Source organism: Triticum aestivum, chromosome 3B, assembly GCF_018294505.1.
Source record: "Triticum aestivum cultivar Chinese Spring chromosome 3B, IWGSC CS RefSeq v2.1, whole genome shotgun sequence".
Classification (NCBI taxonomy): domain Eukaryota; kingdom Viridiplantae; phylum Streptophyta; class Magnoliopsida; order Poales; family Poaceae; genus Triticum; species Triticum aestivum.
Window position 1 is genome coordinate 488,430,176 of NC_057801.1, and position 12,217 is coordinate 488,442,392.

Below are 12,217 nucleotides of genomic sequence, written 5' to 3' on the forward strand. Positions count from 1 at the left end.
TTCTAGATATCGAGTTGTGATATTGAGTTGTAAGTAAATAAAAGTGTGATGATCGTCATTATTAGAACATTGCCCCAGTGAGGAAAGGATCATGGAGACTATGATTTCCCCACAAGTCGGGATGAGACTCCGAACTTTATGAAAAATAAAAGAGGCCAAAGAAGCCCACAAAAAAATAAAAAAAATGAGAGAAAAAGAGAGAAGGGGCAATGTTACTATCCTTTTACCACACTTGTGCTTCAAAGTAGCACCATGTTCTTCATATAGAGAGTCTCTTGAGTTATCACTTTCATATACTAGTGGGAATTTTCATTATAGGACTTGGCTTGTATATTCCGATGATGGGCTTCCTCAAATGCCTGAGGTCTTCATGAGCAAGCAAGTTGGATGCACACCCACTTAGTTTTCAGTTTGAGCTTTCATACACTTATAGCTCTTAGTGCATCCTTTGCATGGAAATCCCTACTCCTCACATTGACATCAATTAATGGGCATCTCCATAGCCCGTTGATTAGCCTCGTCGATGTGACACTTTATCCTTTTTGTCTTCTCCACACAACCTCCACCATCATATTCTATTCCACCCATAGTGCTATGTCCATGGTTCACGCTCATGTATTGCGTGAAAGTTGAAAAGGTTTGAGAACGTCAAAAGTATGAAACAATTGCTTGGCTTGTCATCGGGGTTGTGCATGATTTGAATATTTTGTGTGGTGACGATGGAACATAACCGGACTATATGATTTTGTAGGGATAACTTTCTTTGGCCATGTTGTTTTGAAAAGACATGATTGCTTTATTAGTATGCTCGAAGTACTATTGTTTTTATGTCAAATGATAGACTATTGCTTTGAATCACTCGTGTCTTAATATTCATGCCATGATTAGATTACATGATCAAGATTATGTTAGGTAGCATTCCACATCAAAAATTATCTTTTTTATCATTTACCAACTCGAGGATGAGCAGGAATTAAGCTTGGGGATGCTGATATGTCTCCGTCGTATCTATAATTTTTGACTGTTCCATGCCAATGTTATTCAACTTTCATATACTTTTGGCAACTTTTTATGCTATTTTTGGGACTAACATATTGGTCCAGTGCCCAGTGCCAGTTCCTGTTTGTTGCATGTTTTATGTTTCGCAGAAAACCCATATCAAACAGAGTCCAAATGGGATAAAAACGGACGGAGAATATTTTTGGAATATTTATGATTTTTGGGAATAAAGATCAATGCGAGACGGTGCCCGAGGGGGCCACGAGGCAGGGGGCGCTCCCCTGACCCTCGTGGGCACCTTGTAAAGCGGTTGCTGCTCTTCTTTGGCCGCAAGAAAGCTAATTTTCGGAAAAAAAATCTTGGCGAAGGTTTCAATCCAATCGGAGTTACGGATCTCTGTATATATAAGAAACGGTGAAAGGGCAGAATACCAGAACGTAGAAAGAGAGAGAGACAAAGAGACAGATCCAATCTCGGAGGAGCTCTCTCCCCTCCCATGCCATGGGAGCCAAGGATGAGAGGGGAAACCCTTCTCCCATCTAGGGAGAAGGTCAAGGAAGAAGAAGAAGAAGGGGGCCTCTCTCCCCCTTGCTTCCGGTGGCGCCGGAACGCCGCCAGGGGCCATCACCGCGATCTACACCAACAACTTCACCGCCTTCATCACCAACTCTTCCCTCCTCTATGCAGCGGTGTAAACCCTCTTTTACCTGCTGTAATATCTACTTAAACATGGTGCTCAACGCTATATATTATTTCCCAATGATGTATGGCTATCCTATGATGTTTGAGTAGATCCATTTTGTCCTATGGGTTAATTGATGATCGTGATTGGTTTGATTTGCATGTTTTATTATTGGTGTTGTCCTATTGTGCCCTCCATGTCACGCAAGCGTGAGGGATTCCTGCTGTAGGGTGTTGCAATATGTTCATGATTCACTTATAGTGGGTTGCTTGAGTGACAGAAGCATAAACCCGAGTAAGGGGGTTGTGGCGTATGGGATAAAGGGGACTTGATGCTTTAATGCTATGGTTGGGTTTTACCTTAATGATCTTTAATAGTTGCGGATGCTTGCTAGAGTTCCAATCATAAGTGCATATGATCCAAAAGGAGAAAGTATGTTAGCTTATGCCTCTCCCTCAAATAAAATTGCAATAGTGATTACCGGTTTAGTTATCGATTTCCTATAGACAAATAACTTTCTTGTGATAAAAAGCTCTCTACTAAAACTAAATTTATTGCTTCTTTATCTAAACAGCCCCTACTTTTTATTTACGTGCTCTTTATATTCTTGCAAACCTATCCAATAACACCTACAAAGTCCTTCTAGTTTCATACTTGTTCTAGGTAAAGTGAACGTCAAGCGTGCGTAGAGTTGTATCGGTGGTCGATAGAACTTGAGGGAATATTTGTTCTACCTTTAGCTCCTCGTTGGGTTCGACACTCTTACTTATGGAAAGAGGCTACAATTGATCACCTATACTTGTGGGTTATCACACGAACATGTACGTGCATGAGTTCCTGGCAAAAGCTCATCTTTTTCATTGATATGCAGATGCGAGTACAAATGTTATGGAACGTGAGCATGGGCTCGGGAGATTATATTTTCTAGAAAGTTAAGATTTGGCAAGTGCCTACAGATTGAGAAAAAGAAAAGTGCCACTAATCCCCATTCTTGCCCCTTTCCTCCTAGGCACAATAGGTGAAGATAGGGACGGGCATGGGGAACGCGTCGATGGAGAGATTGATGAGGAAGCCCGTCAACCATCGATGCTAGAGCCAGTAGGATGCAACCCCCGGCAAGGCGTGCTACCGGGGGAGGAGGAGGAGCAGATGATGGTGCTGCCACTAATGGTCAGCTGGAGTCGGAGTCGTCGTCCTCCCGCCCGTTGCCGTCGTCGTCGCTGGCGCTTTCCTCCTCGCCACTGTCGTTCGAGGAGGAGCTTCCATCGTTGGTGGAACTCTCCACGCAGCACCCTAAGCGGATTCCTGAGCTCCCGAAGACCTTGATGGAGAGCAGGCCGTTCTCCATTAATTTAAAATGGAGGATGTGCCCCTCCGACAAGCTGTGGAAGCGTGCGGAAGTTTTCTACCCGCGGCGAAGGTACATGACGTGAGGGCGCGGGAAGCCGACATTGACCCACATGTTGTTCCTGCAGCCCCTCATGTGTAGCCTGAAAGCCTGCGGCGGATCCTGCTCCATCACCCAAGAAAATGGGGTAGGGAGGCAGAGATGGCCCCACACGCACTTGTACAGCGGGATGAAGAACTTGTAAAGCTGATCTCCGACATGGCCGCCCATTGGAGGAGGGGCCGCCAGCGGGAGCTCAGCGGGCGCGCCGCCTCGTCCTCCTCTTCCCCAAGCACCACGGCGGCCTCGGCCTTGTCCCCTTCCTCCCACCCTCGTGGCAGGCTCCACCGCCGGAAGCTCCGGGGGAGGGGGAGCGCGCTGTCGAGCAGAAGCCCTTGTTGCCGCCATTGAAGCGCCGATACGCCCTCTCACCATAGCAAGTGGAAGAAAGATACCAAGCAGAAGGAGCAGAAGAAGGCGAGTATGGAAAGGCACCATCCCTCTCACCTTTTATAGAAGGGCAGGGCCGGGGCCTGGCCTCCCAGCCCAATGGGCGGCCGCCCCGCATGACCAATGCGGCCTCCTAAAGCACAGGGAATTGGGAACGACCCGCTCCCCCAATCAACAACACCTGGTTTCCCGCCTCGGTGTTAATGCTCATGTCCTCCGCATCCATCGCCTTCCCTTCCCAAGGCATGGGGGACATGTGGCAAAGCGAAAGGAAGCGTGAGGACGGGTGGGGCGACCGTTTTCCACCCCTTGATCATGGGGTTTGGCGCCATGCAGGCTGCGATCCGAGTCCACTTAGTAAATGAGTAGTGCCCCTACAAATTCCTTCTTTTTAATAAGGGAAGCACGGACTGCCTCTTTACTATCGACTGCGGGATGATGTAAGCGTACTGAGGCCGCCCCACATCATGCACTCAACGCATATCGTGGGGAACCGCAACTGGCAAAGAGGTCGTGGAAGTTAAGTCCCTGCCACGCGTGCCCACGCACTGCTTTGGGCCTGGCCCAACCACGCCTTGCGCTCACGTGTGGCCCAGGCCTGGGGGCTCCTATCGGTGTACAAAAGTACGGGATGCAGAAGTTGCTTTCTGGCCTTCTTATGGCCTCAAGAAAGCTGCGCCAATACTTTCAAGCACATGAGATCACCGTCGTCACTCGCCTCCCGTTGCAATGAATCTTGCACAACCCAGATGAAACTGAGAGGATTGTGGAGTGCGCATTGGAGCTGTCGAGCTTTGGGCTGAAGTTTGAAAGTACTTTGACGATCAAGAGCAGAGCTTTGGTAGAATTCATAGCAGAATGGACATCCACGCCCGACGAAGAAGTTCAAGAAACCACCCTTCCTGGCAAAGAGGCAAATATTCATTGGATTATGTACGTTTTCTCATTACAAGGTGTTGGTGCCGGTGTGCTGCTCGTCGCGCCCACCGGGGAGCTCCTCAAGTATGTAGTCCAGATGCATTTTCCCCGGGAGAGGTCACAAACAACACCGTAGAGTATGAGGGGCTGCTTGTTGGTCTCAGGATCACGGCGGACCTTAGAATCAGGAAGCTTATTGTCAGAGGAGATTCACAAGTTGTCGTCAAACAAGTCAACAAGGATTATCATATCCCGTTGATGGAGGCTTACATGGATGAAATGAGGAAGTTGGAAGCGCTTTGACAGTCTGCAAGCAAAGCATGTTCCTTGAGCAGAGAACATCATTGCCGATGACTTGTCAAAGCACGCTGCCCTCAAGCTACCTATGGAACCAGGTACCTTTGTGCTTCAGTTAACTCAACCATCCATTGAACCATCAGCAGGACAGAACAAGTGAAGGAAAGCGGGTCCCGTCAAGTACTTTCCTGCTGAGCTCCCAGGAGCCACCGACAAGGAAGTTGCCGGGTACCACAAGCTTCCCAGGGAGCAGCAGCCTCTGGTGGGGCCCCAAGCCTTTGCCGTAGAGATGGTTGCCCCGTGGCAGAAGACATGCCTTTAGTCCTCCTCGTCGAGCCTCAGGCTCCAGCATGGGTGCAACATACAGTTCGTTTCCTCCTAACAGGGGAGCTCCCTGAGGAGCAGGAAGAAGCCTAAAAAGTAGCCCATCGGTCCAGCATGTAGCAGTTTGGGGATGATGTCCTATACAGAAGGAGACCGAACGACGTGAAATTGAAGTGTATTCCTCGGGAGGACGGACTGGAGCTGCTGGCAGAGATACACGGAGGCATATGTGGCTCCCACATAGGGTCAAGAGCCCTTGCCGGCAAAGCATTCCGGCAAGGTTTCTTCTGGCCCACTGCCCTCCAGGATGCAACGGCACTAGTAACCAACTGCGAAGCGTGCCAGTTTCATTCAAAGAAGCTTCATCAACCAGCCCAGGCTCTTCAAGCAATTCCTCTTTCCTGGCCATTTTCGGTCTGGCGGCTCGACATACTGGGCCCCTTTCCCCGTGCTGTCGGGGGCTTTGAGTACTCACATGTTGCGATTGACAAGTTCACAAAGTGGCCAGAAGTAGAGCCAGTGAGAAAGGTGACAACACAGTCGGCTGTCAAGTTCTTCAAGGGACTCATTTGCCATTTTGGTGTGCCAAACAGAGTCATCACCGACAACGGGACACAGTTCACGAGCCGCACCTTCATGCAGTATATCCAAGACCTTGGCAGCAAAGTTTGCTTTGCTTCTATTGCTCATCCAAGAAGCAATGGCCAAGCGGAAAGGGCAAATGCTGAAGTGTTGCGAGGCCTCAAAACGAGAACTTTCGACAGGTTGTGCAAGTGTGGAAGATGCTGGATTGATGAATTGCCAACAGTTCTTTGGTCAATCAGAGTGACTCCAAATCGAGCCACTGGCCAGACACCCTTTGCCCTGGTAAATGGGGCAGAAGCAGTTCTCCCCATGGAGCTCATATACGGGTCACCTTGATCGCTCGCTTATGATGAGCTTGAGCAAGAGAAGTTGTGCCAAGATGAGGCGACGCTCCTTGAGGAAGATTGTCTTCGGGCTGCTGTGCGAGCCACTCGCTACCAGCAAGCTTTGCGCCGCTATCATAGCCACAAGGTTCATGCCCGAAGCCTTGAGGAAGGCAACCTTGTTCTTCGACGTGTTCAGTCCACCAAGAATTCAAACAAGTTGACGCCAAAGTGGGAAGTCCCTTATCGGGTAATACGAGTCACCAGGCTCGGTGCAGTCTGCCTGGAGACTGAAGATGGCATTCCGGTGAGCAACTCCTGGAATATCGAACATCTTCACAAGTTTTACCCATAAGGAGCGGTTGCCGGGAGCCCCGACAACCCCCTTTTGTACTAACCTTGCCGACAGGGCATGTAACCCTATGTGCAGAGCCAGGCGCAGACCCTGTGCGCAGTCAGATAACTTTTAGTATGTACAGTTTCCTGCTAGTTTCCATGTTTAAGTACATATATGTATGCATGCATGTTTGTCCAGGATATTTTGCTACCTTAGATCCTAGCAGGTACTGGGGGACCGCCAAGATTCTGTGCCCCTTTCCTCTCCTCCTTTCAGCCGCAGTGACAATGCTCCAATAAGAGATTGAGAAGACTGCCCGGCATGTCATCCCTGACAACCCAACAAGATAAAGTTCATCTCCTTCCCATCCATGTTTGTAACTTGTGACTTGTGCATTAGAAAACCTTGCCACTCTGTTTAAGACTTAGGTGCTCCCATCCCCAACTCGAACGCTGCTTCAGTCGGGGTGGTTGCAGTAACCTTTGGTAAAAAGAGATTGGCGGGGGGCTGGACCCTGCGTGTGTAACCCGGTAGGTGTGACTCTCCGGAAGGCACAAAGGGCGCCGGCAAGGTAGCTTGCTGGGGAAACTCATTTATTTTTATTAAAGGGGCGTTTCGCCTCTGCACGATGATACGCACCGTCGTATCTATAATTTTTTATTGTTCCATGCCAATATTATTCAACTCCCATATACTTTTGGAACCTTTTTATGCTATTTTTGGGACTAACATATTGATCCAGTGCCCAGTGCCAGTTCCTGTTTGTTGCATGTTTTATGTTTCACAGAAAACCCATGTCAAACGGAGTCCAGACGGGATAAAAATGGACAGAGAATATTTTTGGAATATTTATTATTTTTGGGAAGAAAAATCAATGCGAGACGGTGCCCGAGGGGGGCGAAAGGCAGGGGCGCCCCCCAGGGGGGCAGGCACGCCCCTGACCCTCGTGGGCACCCCGTAAGGCGGTTGCTGCTCTTCTTTGGCCGCAAGAAAGCTAATTTTCGGGAAAAAATCTTGGCGAAGGTTTCAATCCAATCGGAGTTACGGATCTCCGGATATATAAGAATAGGTGAAAGGGCAGAATGCCAGAACGCAGAAACAGAGGGAGACAGAGAGACGGATCCAATATCGGAGGGGCTCTCGCCCCTCCTACACCATGGGAGCCATGGACCAGAGGGGAAACCATTCTTCCATCTAGGGAGAAGGTCAAGGAAGAAGAAGAAGAAGGGGGGTTCTCTCCCCCTTGCTTCCGGTGGCGCCGGAACGCCGCCAAGGGCCATCATCATCACCGCGATCTACACCAACAACTTCACCGCCTTCATCACCAACTCTTCCCTCCTCTATGCAGCGGTGTAACCCCTATTTTACCTGATGTAATCTCTACGTAAACATGGTTCCCAACACTATATATTATTTCCCAATGATGTATGGCTATCCTATGATGTTTGAGTAGATCCGTTTTGTCCTATGGGTTAATTGATGATCGTGATTGGTTTGAGTGGCATGTTCTATTATTGGTGATGTCCTATTGTGCCATCCATGTCGCGCAAGTGTGAGGGATTCCCGTTGTAGGGTGTTGCAATATGTTCATGATTCGCTTATAGTGGGTTGCTTGAGTGACAGAAGCATAAACCCGAGTAAGGGGGTTGTGGCGTATGGGATAAAGGGGACTTGATGCTTTAATGCTATGGTTGGGTTTTACCTTAATGATTTTTAATAGTTGCGGATGCTTGCTAGAGTTCCAATCATAAGTGCATATGATCCAAAAGGAGAAAGTATGTTAGCTTATGCCTCTCCCTCAAATAAAATTGCAATAGTGATTACCGGTTTAGTTATCGATTTCCTATAGACAAATAACTTTCTTGTGATAAAAAGCTCTCTACTAAAACTAAATTTATTGCTTCTTTATCTAAACAGCCCCTACTTTTTATTTACGTGCTCTTTATATTCTTGCAAACCTATCCAATAACACCTACAAAGTCCTTCTAGTTTCATACTTGTTCTAGGTAAAGTGAACGTCAAGCGTGCGTAGAGTTGTATCGGTGGTCGATAGAACTTGAGGGAATATTTGTTCTACCTTTAGCTCCCCGTTGGGTTCGACACTCTTACTTATGGAAAGAGGCTACAATTGATCACCTATACTTGTGGGTTATCACACGAACATGTACGTGCATGAGTTCCTGGCAAAAGCTCATCTTTTTCATTGATATGCAGATGCGAGTACAAATGTTATGGAACGTGAGCATGGGCTCGGGAGATTATATTTTCTAGAAAGTTAAGATTTAGCAAGTGCCTACAGATTGAGAAAAAGAAAAGTGCCACTAATCCCCATTCTTGCCCCTTTCCTCCTAGGCACAATAGGTGAAGATAGGGACGGGCATGGGGAACGCGTCGATGGAGAGCTTGATGAGGAAGCCCATCAACCACCGATGCTAGAGCCAGTAGGATGCAACCCCCAGCAAGGCGTGTTACCGGGGGAGGAGGAGAAGCAGATGATGGTGCTGCCACTAATGGTCAGCTGGAGTCGGAGTCGTCGTCCTCCCGCCCGTTGCCGTCGTCATCGCTGGCGCTTTCCTCCTCGCCACTGTCGTTCGAGGAGGAGCTTCCATCGTTGGTGGAACTCTCCACGCAGCACCCTAAGCGGATTCCTGAGCTCCCGAAGACCTTGATGGAGAGCAGGCCGTTCTCCATTAATTTAAAATGGAGGATGTGCCCCTCTGACAAGCTGTGGAAGCGTGCGGAAGTTTTCTACCCGCGGCGAAGGTACATGACGTGAGGGCGCGGGAAGCCGACATTGACCCACATGTTGTTCCCGCAGCCCCTCATGTGTAGCCTGAAAGCCTGCGGCGGATCCTGCTCCATCACCCAAGAAAATGGGGTAGGGAGGCAGAGATGGCCCCACACGCGCTTGTACAGCGGGATGAAGAACTTGTAAAGCTGATCTCCGACATGGCCGCCCATTGGAGGAGGGGCCGCCAGCGGGAGCTCAGCGGGCGCGCCGCCTCGTCCTCCTCTTCCCCAAGCACCGCGGCGGCCTCGGCCTTGTCCCCTTCCTCCCACCCTCGTGGCAGGCTCCACCGCCGGAAGCTCCGGGGGAGGGGGGGCGCGCTGTCGAGCAGAAGCCCTTGTCGCCGCCATTGAAGCGCCGATACGCCCTCTCACCATAGCAAGTGGAAGAAAGATACCAAGCAGGACGAGCAAAAGAAGGCGAGTATGGAAAGGCACCATCCCTCTCACCTTTTATAGAAGGGCAGGGCCGGGGCCTGGCCTCCCAGCCCAATGGGCGGCCGCCCCGCATGACCAATGCGGCCTCCTAAAGCACAGGGAATTGGGAACGACCCGCTCCCCCAATCAACAACACCTGGTTTCCCGCCTCGGTGTTAATGCTCATGTCCTCCGCATCCATCGCCTTCCCTTCCCAAGGCATGGGGGACATGTGGCAAAGCGAAAGGAAGCGTGAGGACGGGTGGGGCGACCGTTTTCCACCCCTTGATCATGGGGTTTGGCGCCATGCAGGCTGCGATCCGAGTCCACTTAGTAAATGAGTAGTGGCCCTACAAATTCCTTCTTTTTAATAAGGGAAGCACGGACTGCCCCTTTACTATCGACTGCGGGATGATGTAAGCGTACTGAGGCCGCCCCACATCATGCACTCAACACATATCGTGGGGAACCGCAACTGGCAAAGAGGTCGTGGAAGTTAAGTCCCTGCCACGCGTGCCCACGCACTGCTTTGGGCCTGGCCCAACCACGCCTTGCTCTCACGTGTGGCCCAGGCCTGGGGGCTCCTATCGGTGTACAAAAGTACGGGATCTTCTGTACCCGTTACTTGTGCACGGGCAGTTGTAGCCACGCCTGTGGCCGGGCCTAGCACGACAGCAGAAGATAAAACACGAAGACTACCAAGGCAGATACTCAAGTCAAGAAGCAAAGGGCAGAAGGCGAGCTAGACCTCCCCCGGCAACATCCTTGCTAGGGCCACCTACACAGCACCAGCAAGCCCATCACCCTTGAGGCTGAGAGTTCTGACACCATCGACAACGTTAAAGACCAAGATTTGGGAACACATGCGTGGTAGCATGCACATCTTCATGAAGATTGATAGCCTGCGGGTCCGCATGGGACCAGAAGGCGAAGACCCCCGGCAAGACCCTTGTCTGGGACGACAACGAGGCCCCTGGCAAACCTTGCCGGGGACGACTGCTGGGCTGCGGCCAGGCCTGCGCCCGGCAAGGATTTGCCACCTCATCACCACTCCAGTGCGACGACCAGTGTGCCAACTAAGCAGGCGCCTGCGTGGCGGCATGAAGATCTTCGTGAAGGCTCTACCATCACGCCAACACATCAGCTAGTTAGCCAGCGTGGCACTGCATGCCTCGTCATCCTGGACGCGTGTCGAAGCGAGGAGGGGCGGCGATGGACGAGATAGCTTATGTTGCCATCCTTGATAAAGTAGGAGGGCACGTAGGCAACGCATTAAATGCATTTGTCCTACGGTGTCGAGCGATAAGCTCGTACACTGTAGCTTGCTTTCCACCTCCTGTGTGCCACTGTGGCAACCCCTTTCACGTATAAAAGGAGGCCCAAGGCATACCGAGAGAGGATTCAGACTTTTTGGACTGTGCATGCACCGCAGCTAGTTCAACAACTCAAGAACACATATATCCAAACAAGCAGGACTAGGGTATTACGCATCTTTGCTGCATGAACCTGGGTAAAATCCCCTTTTGCCGACTGCTAGACCTGCTCTTCGTGGAGCTACTCTCCCCACCGAACGTAAAAGGGATTCTTGTGATCTCATAGGTGTTTGCTTCCCCGACAAATTCGCCCCCCCCCTCTTTTTCCTTCTTCCGGAGGGGAAAAGGGGGAAGGGAGAGGAAAGAGGAGAAGGAAAGGGGGCGCTGATGTCTACTATGCAACTTTATTCTTGTAGACACGTGTTGGGCCTCCAAGCGCAGAGTTTTGCAGGACAACATCAATTTTCCCTCAAGTGGATGACCTAAGGTTTATCAATCCGTGGGAGACGTAGGATGAAGATAGTCTCTCTCAAGCAACCCTGCAATCAAATACAATAAATCTCTTGTGTCCCCAACACACCCAATACAATGGCAAACTGTATAGGTGCACTAGTTGGGCGAAGAGATGGTGATAGAAGTGTAGTATGGATAGTAGATATGAGTTTTTGTAATGCGAACAATAAAAAACAACAAGGTAGTAAATAGTAAACGGAGCACAAACGGTATTGCAATGATGGAAAATGAGGCCTAGGGTGCATACTTTCACTAGTGCAATCTCTCAACAATGCTAACATAGTTGGATCATATGATTATCCCTCAAAGTGCAATAAAGAATCACTCCCGAGTTCCTATTAGCGGAGAACAAAAGATAGAAATTGTTTGTAGGGTACGAAACCACCTCCAAGCTATTCTTTCCGATTAATATATCCTAGAGTTCGTACTAAAATAACAGCAAGCTATTCTTTTCGACCGATCTAATCAAGAGTTCATACTAAAATAACACGATATGATGCATATCAACCAACTCTAATGTCACCTAGATACCCCAATGTCACCACAAGTACCCATGAGTTAATTATACGATATGTATCAAACAATTTCAGATTCATAATACTCAATCCACACAAAGAACTACAAGGAGACCCCAAAGTTTCTATCAGAGAAAAGATAATAAAAATGTGCATCAACCCCTATGCATAGATTACCCCAAAGTCACCTCGGGAATCCGCAAGTTGAGTGCCATAACATATATCAAGGGAATCAAAATAATACCCCATTGTCACCACGGGTATTCATATGCAAGACATATATCATGTGTTCTCAAATCTGAACATTCAATCCAACAAGACAAAACTTCAAAGGGTAAAGACTCAATTCATCACATCAAGTGTAGAGAGG